This window comes from Anguilla anguilla, chromosome 10, assembly GCF_013347855.1.
Source record: "Anguilla anguilla isolate fAngAng1 chromosome 10, fAngAng1.pri, whole genome shotgun sequence".
NCBI classification, from domain to species: Eukaryota; Metazoa; Chordata; class Actinopteri; order Anguilliformes; family Anguillidae; genus Anguilla; species Anguilla anguilla.
Window position 1 is genome coordinate 27,006,430 of NC_049210.1, and position 14,476 is coordinate 27,020,905.

The following is a 14,476-nucleotide window of genomic DNA, read 5'->3' on the forward strand; positions in this document are numbered from 1 at the left end:
GTTGTTGACTTGAATGGTTCCCAATCTCTCACTCCCGGTCGCTATTCTACCATTGTACCAACTGTATTGTGATAATGATAAGATCAAGGGAATGTGTGGCCAGCAGACATATTGGCATCAGAGACAGATTTCTTACACTTTCTTATATAAAAAATAAGTGTTCACCTCCCCTTTCTTTCATGTAACAGGTGTTCATCTCATTCATCCCCTGCAAGTTAAGAAAACACCAGCAAGTTAAAAAAAACACACACCAGCAAGTTCAGAAAACACCAGCAAGTTAGAAAACACACACCAGCAAGTTCAGAAAACACCAGCAAGTTAAAAAACACATCAGCAAGTTTGCTGAAAACGGAAAGGGTAGGTACGAATTGAAACAAGTATTCCTCATCACTGATTGGACGCACAGTCTTTCACTCTGGGTGACCGGGAAATAGGAAGTGGCGACATGCTACTCGAGGGAGAAAGAAAATGAGCCTAAACGATTCGATTGCAGTGGGGTGGGCGATATGACGATATTAGATCGTGAACGATTAAAATGTCTCCACGATCTGCCTTTCCAGAGAGATCAGGAGTATCGGGCTACAGTGAAACTGCACATTCTATCAGTTGCACTGACCACACATACAAGGCATCCAACGTTGTTTTCTCAGCCAAACCTAAAATGTATTATTCAGTACTTTCACGATTTTTTTTCTGTGCCGGCAAATAAAGCCGCGTTTCCACCGCAGGAACTTTACCCCGGAACTAGGAACCTTTTGAGGAACTCAGTGCGTTTCCACCGCAGGAACTAGGGTCTAAATTAAGTTCTGGGGACTTTATTTTACCCCCAAAACAGTCCCTGCTCGGGGGGTAGTACTTTCCAAAAGTACCGGAACCTTTGGGGTGGAGCGCAAGCGCTGAAAATGTCTGATAGGTCGACTACTTGCAGTGTTTTATTTCAACCGCCATTTAAAAAAATCTGCAGCCGATTTATTTTCATAATAACTTGAAATCAAACTTGTATGTTATGTGGCGCAGTAGCCTTGTTTTGGTTATAGCCTGCCAACGTCTTGGAATTATAAAGTGTGCTCTTCTTTTCTTGCTTTAGTATTCGTTTTATAAAATGCTAAGCATTCGTGCCGGGACAGCATATTACGTACCAAAACATTCAAACTGTTTAATTCGGTTGCTGAATATTTTCTTCCGGATTTTCTTTGTTAGCCCGTTGTAATTGACTCAAAACGTTTGATACAGTTATGTGAGATATGCGGTAGTTCTGCGTAATTTACATTGGTGATACAGTAAAGGCAAACTAGAAATCACCTTCCGCACTTTTTGTCGTGTCTAGGAACCGACAGAATTCAAAGTCCAATCATTAATTTGTAGAAAACTACTTCACGAGGGAAAAGACACCACAGCAGCAAGCTCTTCAGAAAACTTAGACTTTATTGCACAGGTGCACAAAGCCGGATCAACTCTGCAGAATTGAACCTCGATTGTCAGTTTCACATACATTTTATACACAAATGTACCCCACAACTCCCCTTAACACATTTCTAAAAATACCAGCCATCTGGTCTTCTTGGCACCACAATGATTTTGATTTTCCTGCTCTTGGGTGGATCTGACCTTTTTGGCACCACAATGATTTTCTGTTCTTTAGATGATAACATTATTGTGAACTGTTGCCCCAACTTTCCTTTATACAAATCTTAGTCTTCATTCTGTAATGTTTCTTTAAGTTACAGGATTTGTAGCCTCCTGTACTTTTCTATATATATTCAGTTTACATAAGGGTCACTGTAAAAATGTTGTCTTCTAGCACTTCAATAGCGTTGTGTTAGTTTTGGAAAAATATTTGCGTTCTAGCATTTTTACTTGGCAATAACGTTGTGTTAGTTTTCTGCTGAGTAAGTATGGTTTTTTTAAGCCTTCTGCGTTTGCTTTTTTTCTACAGTGGATACTGTGGTTTCTTGCGTTTCCATAAGCTTAGCTGCAACTACTGATATAGGTTTATTGGATTACATATTGACTATATTAGTGTATAGTTATACATGTGATATATTTTTATCATGCAGCATCGAGAGTTTGGAGGAAACAGTTTGATCAACATTGATGGGAATACCCTAACTTTAACATGTGACGTCATCTCAATCATGAGGAGTCTCAAAATTTTCCTACATCAGGGTAAAATAACAGGTTAATTCTAGTAATCGTCCCTTTTGCTTTTTCAGACTGCCGTAATTTTATTCTGCCATTCTTCAATTCCACAAAAAGACCAGGAAGACTATGGACTAATTTATGGTGCATCGTTCGCATCTGGAGGGCACACTTCGCTGCTCGACTAGCAGTAACTTTGAAAGAAAGCAAACGGTGGCTGTACCACTGCTAATTTAAATTTTCATGCAAGTCCGAGTTTTCATTCTATTCTTGTCATTTTGTGATTAGCCTATATGGAATTGATGATGAGAAAGTAATCAATTCAACAGCAAATTGTTTACAACGTGTGCATGTTTTCTGCTGTTGTTGCCATTTATTTGTGGAATGTGAATGCATTGTCGCGTCAGATGTCAAGACATGAAACTGAATGTTCGCATAAAAACATAATGAATGTATTTGAGAGGATATATAAAACAGTTACAATCTGACTATTGGCCTGTTATATCCTATTTGTTGCATAACAACGGTCCAAGTTCAACTACCAACGACAGTTTTGCTTGACAACGGTAAAATATGCCCAAACGGCTGCGGAAGAATATTTCAATTTCAGGTGATTAAATCGATAAAAATCAATAAATACAAAAGTAACCATATATAGTCATTGTTGGTAACCCGTTGTATATAAGTGGAATAAACCCCTCCGGGCTGTCCCAGTTATTAGAAAATAATGTAGGCTACTTCGGTGGTAGTATGGGGTTACAGAAGAAATCATAGGACAGATGGACCGACGACAACGTCGCTTTTTCATACGTCAGTGGGCTAATTTGCCTAACCTTCGACCACCCCATATAAATGAATGGAACTTGACATAAATTTGCTAGCATACTGTAGATGTACCCTATCTTCCGTATTTGAGATTAATATGAGAAAGTGTGGTCACTATCAGCACGTCTAGGAATCCGTACATATTCACAGTTGTAAGCCAAGTTGCAGGATGCAAAATAGCTGTTAGGAAAGCAGTTCGAAATTAGGCAACGTCTGCACCATTACTTTTAATGGGTCGCGATGAGATAATTCAGAGCGTGTTGCTTGTCTTAAAGTTGATACTGTAAATAAGACTGTATTAATATAACTACATGTATATGTATGAAGTTGTTTTCTTTTTTTTACATTTAGACAGTTTATGTGTATTTTTACAGGATTTACATTTTAATAGGTAACGATGTCCAGTTCTCTCTAATAAATATGAAGTAAATACACTATCGGTTAAGGTGGTCGAAATACGTCCCCCCCTTCAGGTGGTCGATAATAGGTGCTCTCACTCTAGCTAGCTATATAGTTAGAACAGGTGCGCCGTGGGTCTGGACGGTTTCGTGCTTGTTTATTTGACAACATAGCGGCATGGCTGACACTACGGAGTTGGTCACTAAAAAATTTTGACGTCTGTGATATGGAACTGGTTTGAGTTTTCCAAAACCAAGATGGCACAAAACACCGTTATTTGCAAAGTTTGCAAAGAAAATGTTTGTACATCGGATGGCAACATGACAAACCTTTTTAATCACCTCAAGAGAAAGCATTGTTGAATGTTAATACTTTGCAGAATTGCACTTGATTAAAATCTGGTACTTTGGCCCAAATGGTCTCTGTTATTCTTTTTCTTTTAGGTTTTGTTCCCTTGAAAGGCAATGTTTTCTTAAATATGGATATTAGTTTGATTGCACTGTTCATTCACTTGCAAAATAGTCTTAAATACCAACATGAAAAAGAATCGTGATCATATCGTGGATCGTGATCATGCCTGAAAAAAATTGTGATATGATATTTTTGCCATATCGCTCACCCCACACACATTCGTGCTGATTTTAATCAAGGACATTCATATGACGTAATCCTGGATATGCTCTCAACTTTTCACAACATTAAAATGAGTATGCGCACCCTAAAAACGCCACATAGTTTGATAGCCAAACAACTGTCCTGGTCCACGTAACTCCGTCAGAATGGCATTTCTTGCATCAGTCATTGAGTAGTTTTTTTCTTCTGAATAGCCCTGCTTCCTTTAAGTGCATTTTTAGGGTGCGCATACTCATTTTAATGTTGTGAAAAGTTGAGAGCATATCCAAGATTACGTCATATGAATGTCCTTATATATATATATATATATATAAATAAGCACCAATGTGTGCAATTACATGACTCGAATCATCTGAACTTTCTTGTGTGTTTTTTTAACTTGCTGGTGTTTTCTGAACTTGTTGGTGTGTGTTTTCTAACTTGCTGGTGTTTTCTGAACTTGCCAGTGTGTGTTTTTTAACTTGCTGGTGTTTTCTGAACTTGTTGGTGTGTGTTTTCTAACTTGCTGGTGTTTTCTGAACTTGCCAGTGTGTGTTTTTTAACTTGCTGGTGTTTTCTGAACTTGCTGGTGTGTGTTAGTAACTTGCTGGTGTTTTCTGAACTTGCTGGTGTGTGTTTTCTGACTTGCTGTTGTTTTGCACTTCAGGGCCACCGTATGAATTACCTCTAAGCTACAAATTCTGTCCGGATCATTACAGAGCACCAGATCCAGAACTGATTTCCGTCTTGTGGGCTGATTGACATACTGTGCCAAAAATTCCTCACTTTTTCCTTGTCCTGTCATCATTTCCAAATTAATAGCAGGGTAATTGAAGTCACCCATAATAATAGTCTCACAATCCTGACAAGCTTCATTTTTCCAAATTGCGTTCGCACTACTGTCTGAAGCTGGTGGCCGGTAGCACACTCCTACCGTAAGGCTCCTTTCATGTTTCCCTATGAGCTTTATCCAAATAAATATCCTCACTAGGCATGAGCTGGTCAATTTCTGGAATTTTCTCCACATTAAAATTCTATCTTACTGGATCTATCCTTCCTAATGCGTTTGAACCCTTCTATATTATATTCATTCCCATCCTCATCCACAAGCCATGTCTCTGTAATCCCAACTATATCATAACCCCCCCCCCCCCCCATTTGTAGCAGCCTCAAGTTCCAAAAAGTAATTTTTTTATACTTCTAGTATTCAAAGGGGAATTACACTTTATAACACTTCTGCATCTCGTGACTGATATTGTCCTTCTAGTGAATGTGTCGCCCTTTTTTTTTTTTATGCTGTTTTGTTGCACACGTTGTTCTCCTTTACAAATGCAGGAAATAGACCCAGGCAGTTTAGTGTCGAACTTGAGGATGCATATCATTGCGCGACTTCTGATGTGGGAGTACCTGTAAACAATAACATTAGGTTAGTCGTAGAAATAGTGTTGTATGACTACTAGCTAGCGAAACCAAAAATGTCTGAGGACGAAGAAGATTTTGTTTTTGATCATGGGATTGTGGTGCCCTATCGATTCGAGCCGGAATACACAGAAGAAGAGCTGGCTAATTTGAGAATTTGTGAATTCGAACTTTGTGAAATCTAGAGGAAGCAGTTCCAAAGTTCAACAGAATTTATTATGGATCCACAATAAACAATCTGAGTGGAATCCTAGACATGGATCCCCCTTCTCTGCTGAAGTGCTGTAAACTCGTCCCCCAAAATTTCACAGTTTATACATTCAAGGATAAGGGCGTGTTCTTTTGCCGTTCTGATCGAAAGTGCATACGCAGATGGCTAGTTACTTTTGACATAGTTTAAGAGTCAGCTATAGTGCGTCATAAGGCCATTGTTTTAGAGAGATATCATGTCGTGTTTACATAACAATCTGTCATATGCACAACAATCTTGGGGCGCGCTGACTCTCCAAATTCCAAAAAGCTTGCTTTGCATAACAAAGAATCTCTTATAAAAACAGATGATTGGATCAATAACTCAATATTTAAATAGAATTAGGTGTTTAAATCAACACGCATTCCTTAGCACATACTATATTTGGATTTTCGATACCCGCAAGAGGTGTTGTGATGTGTCTTCAGGTGTCAGTAAGTTAGCACACAATTTGTATTTTATTTCACCTCTTGACTAGCTGTTTTTATCAGGTCTTATCTAACTGGCAAAAGAACATTACCCACTAGTGACATATGCCCTTGAGTGAGGAGAGATTCTCAGGCCAGGCCTGACACTTGATCAGAATAAAACGCCTGGCCTAAAAAATGCTATATAAAGGAATATATTAGATCAATATATTCCCTCAACAGAACCACAGGCTATTCCCAGGACAAACGGCAACTGGTGGTAGACATCCTATGTACCACAGACAGACGTGATAGCGTTAGCCAGTCCGCATTGTATCTACCTTGAGCGGTTCGACCAATGATGGAAAAACGATGGGTACAGCTCCAGGCTTCAGACGGTCGCCTAGGTAGTCGGTGCCTTCAAAGTAGTCGCTGCATACCCTTAGTCCTCGTTTGTGAACTTCTTCGGCTGTTATGTTGGGGTGTCTGATTACAGGAATCAGACTATGAAAACTATGAAAATGTGCTTTCAAGGCAAGTTTAACGGGGGCATTATAACAGCCTGGTACAATGCACCTCATTATTACACCGATAATCAAACAAAAGCTAGCAGAAGTTAGTTTGTTCGATTTCAACGCTAAGTTAACGGAATGTTTTGCTTCGCTTTTTCTCGATTTTGCCGCGAAACGAAATCGAAGAAAAAACCGGAAACTGTACTACTATGTGGACTTGCACTAAAAAATAGGTCTTTGTTTCTAACGTTAGACATTTAAAATGAAATAACTAATCAAAAAATGAAGGACGACACATTCATTAGAAGGACAATATGGTAAATGGTAAATGGACTGCATTTATATAGCGCTTTTATCCAAAGCGCTTTACAATTGATGCCTCTCATTCGCCAGAGCAGTTAGGGGTTAGGGGTTAGGTGTCTTGCTCAAGGACACTTCAACACGCCCAGGGTGGGGTTTGAACCGGCAACCCTCCGACTGCCAGACAATCGGTCTTACCTCCTGAGCTATGTCACCCAATAATATCAGTCATGAGAAGCAGCAAAGAGATTTCAGATTATAACTTCTACACGTCCTCTCCTGTTCCCTCACCCCCACCATCTCAAGTCATCTTTACTACAACTTTAACAAGACTTCATTAGTGTTCACACTATTATAGGAAGCACTGACAGCTTCCATCCTGGCAATCTGCACTTTCCTACCCTTTTCACTTTCTGACCTCCCTGCCCCTTAAGTCCCTAGTTTAAATAATCCTGTGCTACCTTAAGCATACACTGGCCCAGTGCAGCAGTACCCCTCAGGTTCAGGTGCATCTCGTCGTGCTTGTACTGGTCACCGCTGTCCCAGAAGTAGTCTCAGTACCTCCTAAACCTGTACCCCTCTTTCCTACACCAGGTTTGTAGCCAAGTGTTAAACCTCCAAATACAATTTAGCTTTCCCCTACTTGCATGTGGTACCGGTAGTATTGCAGAAAAAACTACCGTGGGGGTTCGGCTCCTAATGTTTTCTGCTATCTCCACATATTTGTCCCGCAGAACCTCAAACCTACCCTTACCTATGTCATTGGTTCTTACGTGAACCATGACCACTGGATCCCTCCCCGCTCTGGCCAGGAGCTTGTCCGCATGTTCCAGGAGATCTCCTACCTGGGCACCAGGCAGGCAGCATACCGTACAAGACTCCTTTTCATGCGAAGAGACTAAGCTGTCTACCCCACTAATAATTGTATTCCCCCACTATCACTAACTCCCTTTTCTGAGAGGATGTGGCCACCTGGGTGGCCCAGTGGCTCCTCAGTCCTCCCACTCTCAGGGTCAAGGGCCAGATCAAATTCCTGCAAGGGCTGGAATCGTTTGGACACCACAACCTCAGGAGATGTCGCCCTTTTGGTGTTCTCATCCTTTTCTACCACTGTGCCCCACCATCACCCAACTATCTCTCCCTGCCTGCTCTGGCTTCTACCCCCTTAACAGCTGTAGTGTGCACACCAAATCCTTAAAGACACACTACTTAGTTCTTGGAACTCTGCTAATTGCGAACTGTGGTGTCCAGCAAGCTGGCCCTCAAGATCAAAAATCTTGCTCTCAAGGTGCTCAACCAGTTGGCAATGGTGGAAGACAAACTCGCCCTGGAAAACGCTTTTCATAAGCGTGAACATCCTGCAACCCTCACACAGCTTTGGCCACATTTTTAGCCCCTAACTATCACCCTCTCTCCCCCAATGTGTAGAGTAAGTTACTGCCGAAATGGAAGTACTAACACCACAATTTAAAAAAACATGCAGGTGGCTCCGGACAACTAGCAGCAGAAACTGGAGATAAATAAATAAGGCACTTTTATCTAATGTTAAGTGTTGAATTCGTAACAAGGTAAAGAACTACCCGGAGTGGAATCACTCCAGTTATAATAAACTAACTTAGCTAGCTTTATATTAAATAGCAATGACTGAAGGAACACATATTAGGCAATATTTTAATTATATCTCAGAACAAAATACAGCCAAAATTCAGCTGGAATAAATTTATAATAAACTACAGCTAATGTTAGTATGTAAAAATGCAGAGACAGAGACACCAAACCCTCAAATTAAAAGTGTGCGGGTGGCTCCGGACAACTAGCAGCAGAAACCGAAGTGAAAAAATAAATAAATAACAATTAGGCACTTTTAACTATCTAACGTTAAGCGTTGAATAAATAACACTGAAAAGAACTACCCGGAGTGGAATCCCTCTGGTCATAATTAACTAAAGCCGTGTTTCCACCAAAATTACCCGGAACTTTCAGTCCCAGGAACTACTTTACCAGGAACTAAAAGGTTCCTTCAGCCAATGGTTGTCTGCGTTTCCACCGGGGTCTAAAGTACCGCGAAGATTAGGCAAATTAGCCCACTGACGTTGTCGTCGGTCCATCTGTCATATGATTTCTTCTGTAACCCCATACTACCACCGAAGTAGCCTACATTATTTTCTAATAACCGGGACAGCCCGGAGGGGTTTATTCCACTTATATACAACGGGTTACCAACAATGACTATATATGGTTACTTTTGTATTTATTTATTTTCATATATCCTCTCAAACACATTTATTAACAGCAGAAAACATGCACACGTTGTAAACAATTAGCTGTTTTATTACTTTCTCGTCGTCAATTCCATATAGGCTAATCGCAAAATGACAAGAATAGAACGAAAACTCGGACTTGCGTGAAAATGTAAATTAGTAGTGGTACAGCCACCGTTTGCTTTCCTTCGAAGTTACTGCTAGCCGAGCAGCGAAGTGTGCCCTCCAGATGCGAACCATGCACCATAAATTAGTCCATAGTCTTCCTGGTCTTTTCGTGGAATTGAAAAATGGCAGTAAAATTGAGTAAAATTACGGCAGTCTGAAAAAGCTAAAGGGAAGATTACTAGAATTAACCTGATATTTTACCCGGATAAAAAGTGCGGAAGGTGATTTCCAGTTTGCTTGTACTGTATCACCAATGTTAATTATGCAGAACTACCGCATACCTCACATAACTGTATCAAACGTTTTGAGTCAATTACAACGGGCTAACAAAGAAAATCCGGAAGAAAATATTCAGCAACCGAATTAATCCGTTTGAATGTTTTGGTAGCCTACTTAAATATGCTGTCCCAGCACGAATGCTTAGCATTTTATAAAACGAATACTAAAGCAAGAAAAGAACAGAAGAGCACACGTTATAATTCCAAGACGTTGATAGGCTATAACCAAAAGTAGGCTACTGCGCCGCATAACATACAAGTTTGATTTGAAGTTATTATGAAAATAAATTGGTTTGCCGCTGCATATTTTCAAACATGGCGGGTAATGGCGGAAAATAAATACAACACAAACGCTACGAGTACTCGACCAATCAGAAATGTTCAGCGCTGCAAGCTCCACCCAAAAGGTTCCTGTACTTTCGGAAAGTACTACCCCCCGAGCCCCCAGAACTAAATTTAGACCCTAGTTCCTGCGGTGGAAACGCACTGAGTTCCTCAAAAGGTTCCTAGTTCCGGGGTATAGTTCCTGCGGTGGAAACGCGGCTTAACTTAGCTAGCGTTTTGCAAAACAGCAATGACAGAAGGAACCCCTGTACTAGGAAATATTTTGTTTATTTGACAACAGAATACAACCATTATATTATAATAAACTACAGCTAATGTTTTCATGTAACAATACGGGCAAACTATCTAACTACAATAATATTTTGCTCCTGGGGGGTTGAAAAACCACACAAAAAAACCTCTGCTCAGCAAGGAGGAGGTTGAATTATCTAACCGGCTAGTTTGCTAGCCGAGTGCTTAATGGAGGAAAAAAGCAGAAAAGCCCCCCCCGTCCCCTAATGGCAACAAAAATTTTCACCTTAGGAGCAAAACCGTCTTACCTTACTTGTAATATGGGGGTTTTGTTTAAACAAAAAGCCCAAACTAACATCGAATACACACTTGAAAGCACAATATGGTTACGTTTAATGAACTGATTTACCGTGAAGCAAGAAAATTTCCAGTATTATTTTATTGTAATCTTATTGTACATAACGTGGGGCATTAGCACCATGGGCAATACTTCTCACTTAGGGCATAGAAATACTTTACTGTGTCCTGCTTTGTGCTAGATGAACATAAATTTTCCCTTGAAGTGATCATAATAGTAACTTGTCTTCCCATCCCCATGCAACAAAAGATGACATACTGTTGAGTACAGAAAAACAGTGAATGATTACATATTTAGGTACAGTGAGCACCATAATTCATTGGATAGTGACACATTTTTTGTTAATTTGATTCTGTACTCTAGCACTTTGAGTTTGAAAGGATACCATGGCATGACAATGAGGTTGAAGTGCAGATTGTCAGCTTTAATTTGAGGGTTTTTTCATCCATATCGGATGAAATTATAGAACCTTTTGTACATAGTCCCCCCCATTTTCGGGCATCAAAAAATATTGGACAGTATAACATAATGTAGAATAAAGTAATCATTTTTAATATTTGGTCGCATATCCTTTGCATGCAATGACTGCTTGAAGTCTGCGACGCATAGACATCACCAGACGCTGGGTATCTTCCCTGGCGATGCTCTGCCAGGCCTGTACTGCAGCCATCTTCAGTTCCTGTTTGTTTCAGGGACTTTTTGCCTTCAGTCTCCTCTTCAGCATGAAAAATGCATGTTCAATTGGATTCAGATCCGGTGATTGACTTGGCCAGTCAAGGATTTTCCACTTTTTGGCCATCAAAAACCCTTTTGTTGCTCTAGCAGTATGTTTCGGGTCATTGTCTTGTTGCATGATGAAGTGCCGTCCAATTAGTTTGGAGGCATTTGGTTTCACCTGAGCAGATATAGGACGGAGTGTAGCACAGTGGGTAAGGAACTAGACTTGTAACCGAAACGTCGCAGGTTCGATTCCCGGGTAGGACACTTCTGTTGTACCCTTGAGCAAGGTACTTAACCTGCATTGCTTCAGTATATATCCAGCTGTATAAATGGATACAATGTAAAAATGCTATGTAAAATAGTTGTGTAAGTCGCTCTGGATAAGAGCGTCTGCTAAATGCCTGTAATGTAATGTAATAAAATATTTCTGTAGACTTCAGAATTAATTGTTCTACTTCTGTCTGCAGTCACATTATCGATGAAGACAAGTGAGCCCGTTCCACTGGCAGCAATACAGGCCCAAGCCATAACACCCGCTCAACCAGGTTTCACGGATGAGGTGGTATGCTTTGGATCATGGGCATTTCCTTTTTTTCTCCACACTTTCCTCTTTCCATCACTCTGGTACATGTTAATCTTTGTCTCATCTGTCCACAAGATTTTGTTCCAGAACTCTTGGGGCTCTTTCAGGTGCTTTTTTAGCAAACTGTAATCTCGCCTTTCTGTTCTTCAGGCTTATCAGTGGTTTGCATCTTGTAGTGTACCCTCTGTAGTCCTGCTGGTGTAGTCTTCTACGTATGGTAGACTTTGACACATCTACACCTGCATCCAGGAGAGTGTTTTTGATCTGGTGGGCTGTTGTCAGGGGGGTTTTCTTCACCATAGAGAGTATTCTCCGGTCATCCACTACAGTGGTCTTCCTCGGTCTACCGGGTCTTTTGACATAATTGAGTTCACCAGTTGCTTTTTTCTTGTTAATGATGAACCGAACTGTTGACTTGGGCATGCCCAGGGTTTTTGCAATGCTCCTGACTGATTGATTTTCATTTCTGAGCCTTATGACAGCCAGCTTAATTTGCATCAACACTGCTGTATTCCTCATGTTGTCACACTCCAACAACAATCTCTACAGGCAATTGCAAAGTCTAGAATCAAGACTAGACATCAGCAGCTCTCTTCTGCATTCACTAACGACACAAATGAATACACCTGCCTACCGAAACACATCTGTGAAGCCAATTCAACAAATACTTGTAGTACCTTAAAATGGGGGGACTCATGTACAAAAGGTGCTGTCGTTTCTAAACAGTTCATCCGATATGGATGAAAATACCCTCAAATTAAAGCTGACAGTCTGCACTTCAACCTCATTGTCATTGTATTCTTTCAAACTCAAAGTTCTAGAGTACAGAACCAAAATAACAAAAAATGTGTCACTGTCCAATGAATTATGGTGCTCACTGTATGTGTATCACAGTGTGTCGCAATGTTTTTGCATTATTTTTAATATGATATCAATGTGTAATCTTAAACCATCACAAAAGGCAAATATATATTCTTTATAATGGACAGAAAGCATTTTATTCATTTTGGAGAGGTTTTTGGACCCCTACATAGCTTAGACACTTATACTGATGAAAAGATGAAAGTATTTTCCTCTTGAAAATAATACAAAAGTGAGTTTCATGAGTCAAAACAATTGATTTGGAGTGAAATATGATTGTGTAATGATTTTCACCAATTCTCCATTTATACATTTTTGATAGATTTCAAGACACTAAGGGACACCAGGGTAAATTACTGACTTCTTGCTTTATAGATCTGTGGTAGTTCCGCATATCATCCACAGATTTAGCAAACTTGTGGTCAAGGAGTTTATGATCATGTATAGTTCTACCGGTTATATCAACATGATCTCTCGATATTTCATTTCAAACTGAAAGGGAACAACTTAATTTTTACATTTACACCAAGAAAATTGCATGGCATTTTATTTCTACCTAAATTATGAATATAATATAAGTTACTATTGTAAGTGGTACAAGTGTCTTGCTTCATTTAAGCCATTTTTAAAGTCTCTGTAATGCTCACATCTGGAGTTATAAAGCTGTAAATATAATACCCCCTAAATGGGTGAGGACTGCCCAAATTTGGCATCTGCGTAAAATGGTTAAGCCATTGCGCACCTCAGAATTTATGTTCAAACTAGCCTACATTTGAACTTAAAGGGAACCCCACCTGTTAAAACTTGTATGGCTTAATATGTTGTACATGCCCTTGACTAAGGAAATATATTGTAAAAATCACATAAAAGATTTCAGTTTTTTTTTTTTTTTTATACCTCAGCCTTTAATAGAAAATTTGAGCTATGGAGATTGCCATTATTTTAGACGTGCAGTGCACTTTGGGTAGATTACATAAAATGGTTGCACTGGAGGTTAACTCAGTTGTTTTGTCCAGCAGTTGCAGTTATTAATTGTGAAAAATATCAATACAATGCTACAGAATTTGTATATGATGTGATACATGGGATATCTGTGAATAGCGTGGATTCAATAAACAACTTAGAGTATCAGAACATATTATCACTTAAGGACTATGCATTGTAAAGAGTTATTATCACCGGTTTAAGGTCATATCATAACGTTATTATTAATTCACATGTTATATATACAATAACGTTATGTCAATTAAATGACTGTGGATGATGACAAATTTCACTTTCATCAAAAATGATAGTGACCCATATGGTAAAATGACTTTAAACAGCTGCTGCTAGAAAGTGCAGCTCTTTACTACAGGCAAATTTTCCATGTCTGCTGGCATGGGTGAGCAGTTGCCACACAGGGACGATCTCTAGTCTTATGACCTACTCTCGTCTCTTCCGATCTTCATAGTTTTGATTTGTTTGATGAGGGCTGTCCTCGGTGCTTTCCTGCTGAGTAATGTCCCGCTCTGGATTGAATTGAAAAGGCTGAAGACATTTTCAATGCCGCTCAATGACAAAAGCAATGGACCGGAGACCCTAGCAACCATTTGACGTCACTACCCGTACTATGCATTGCGACAGTAATAACAAATGGCGACCTACAAGTTGAAGGATTTTTAAAAATATGTAAATAAATAAAATCTTTCATGTGATTTTAATAACATATTTATATAATTGAAGGTATTTACACCATGTTAAGGCCAACAATCTTAACAGGCAGAGTTCACCAAGTTATTCTGACAATCTGGGTCACATCTTGATTC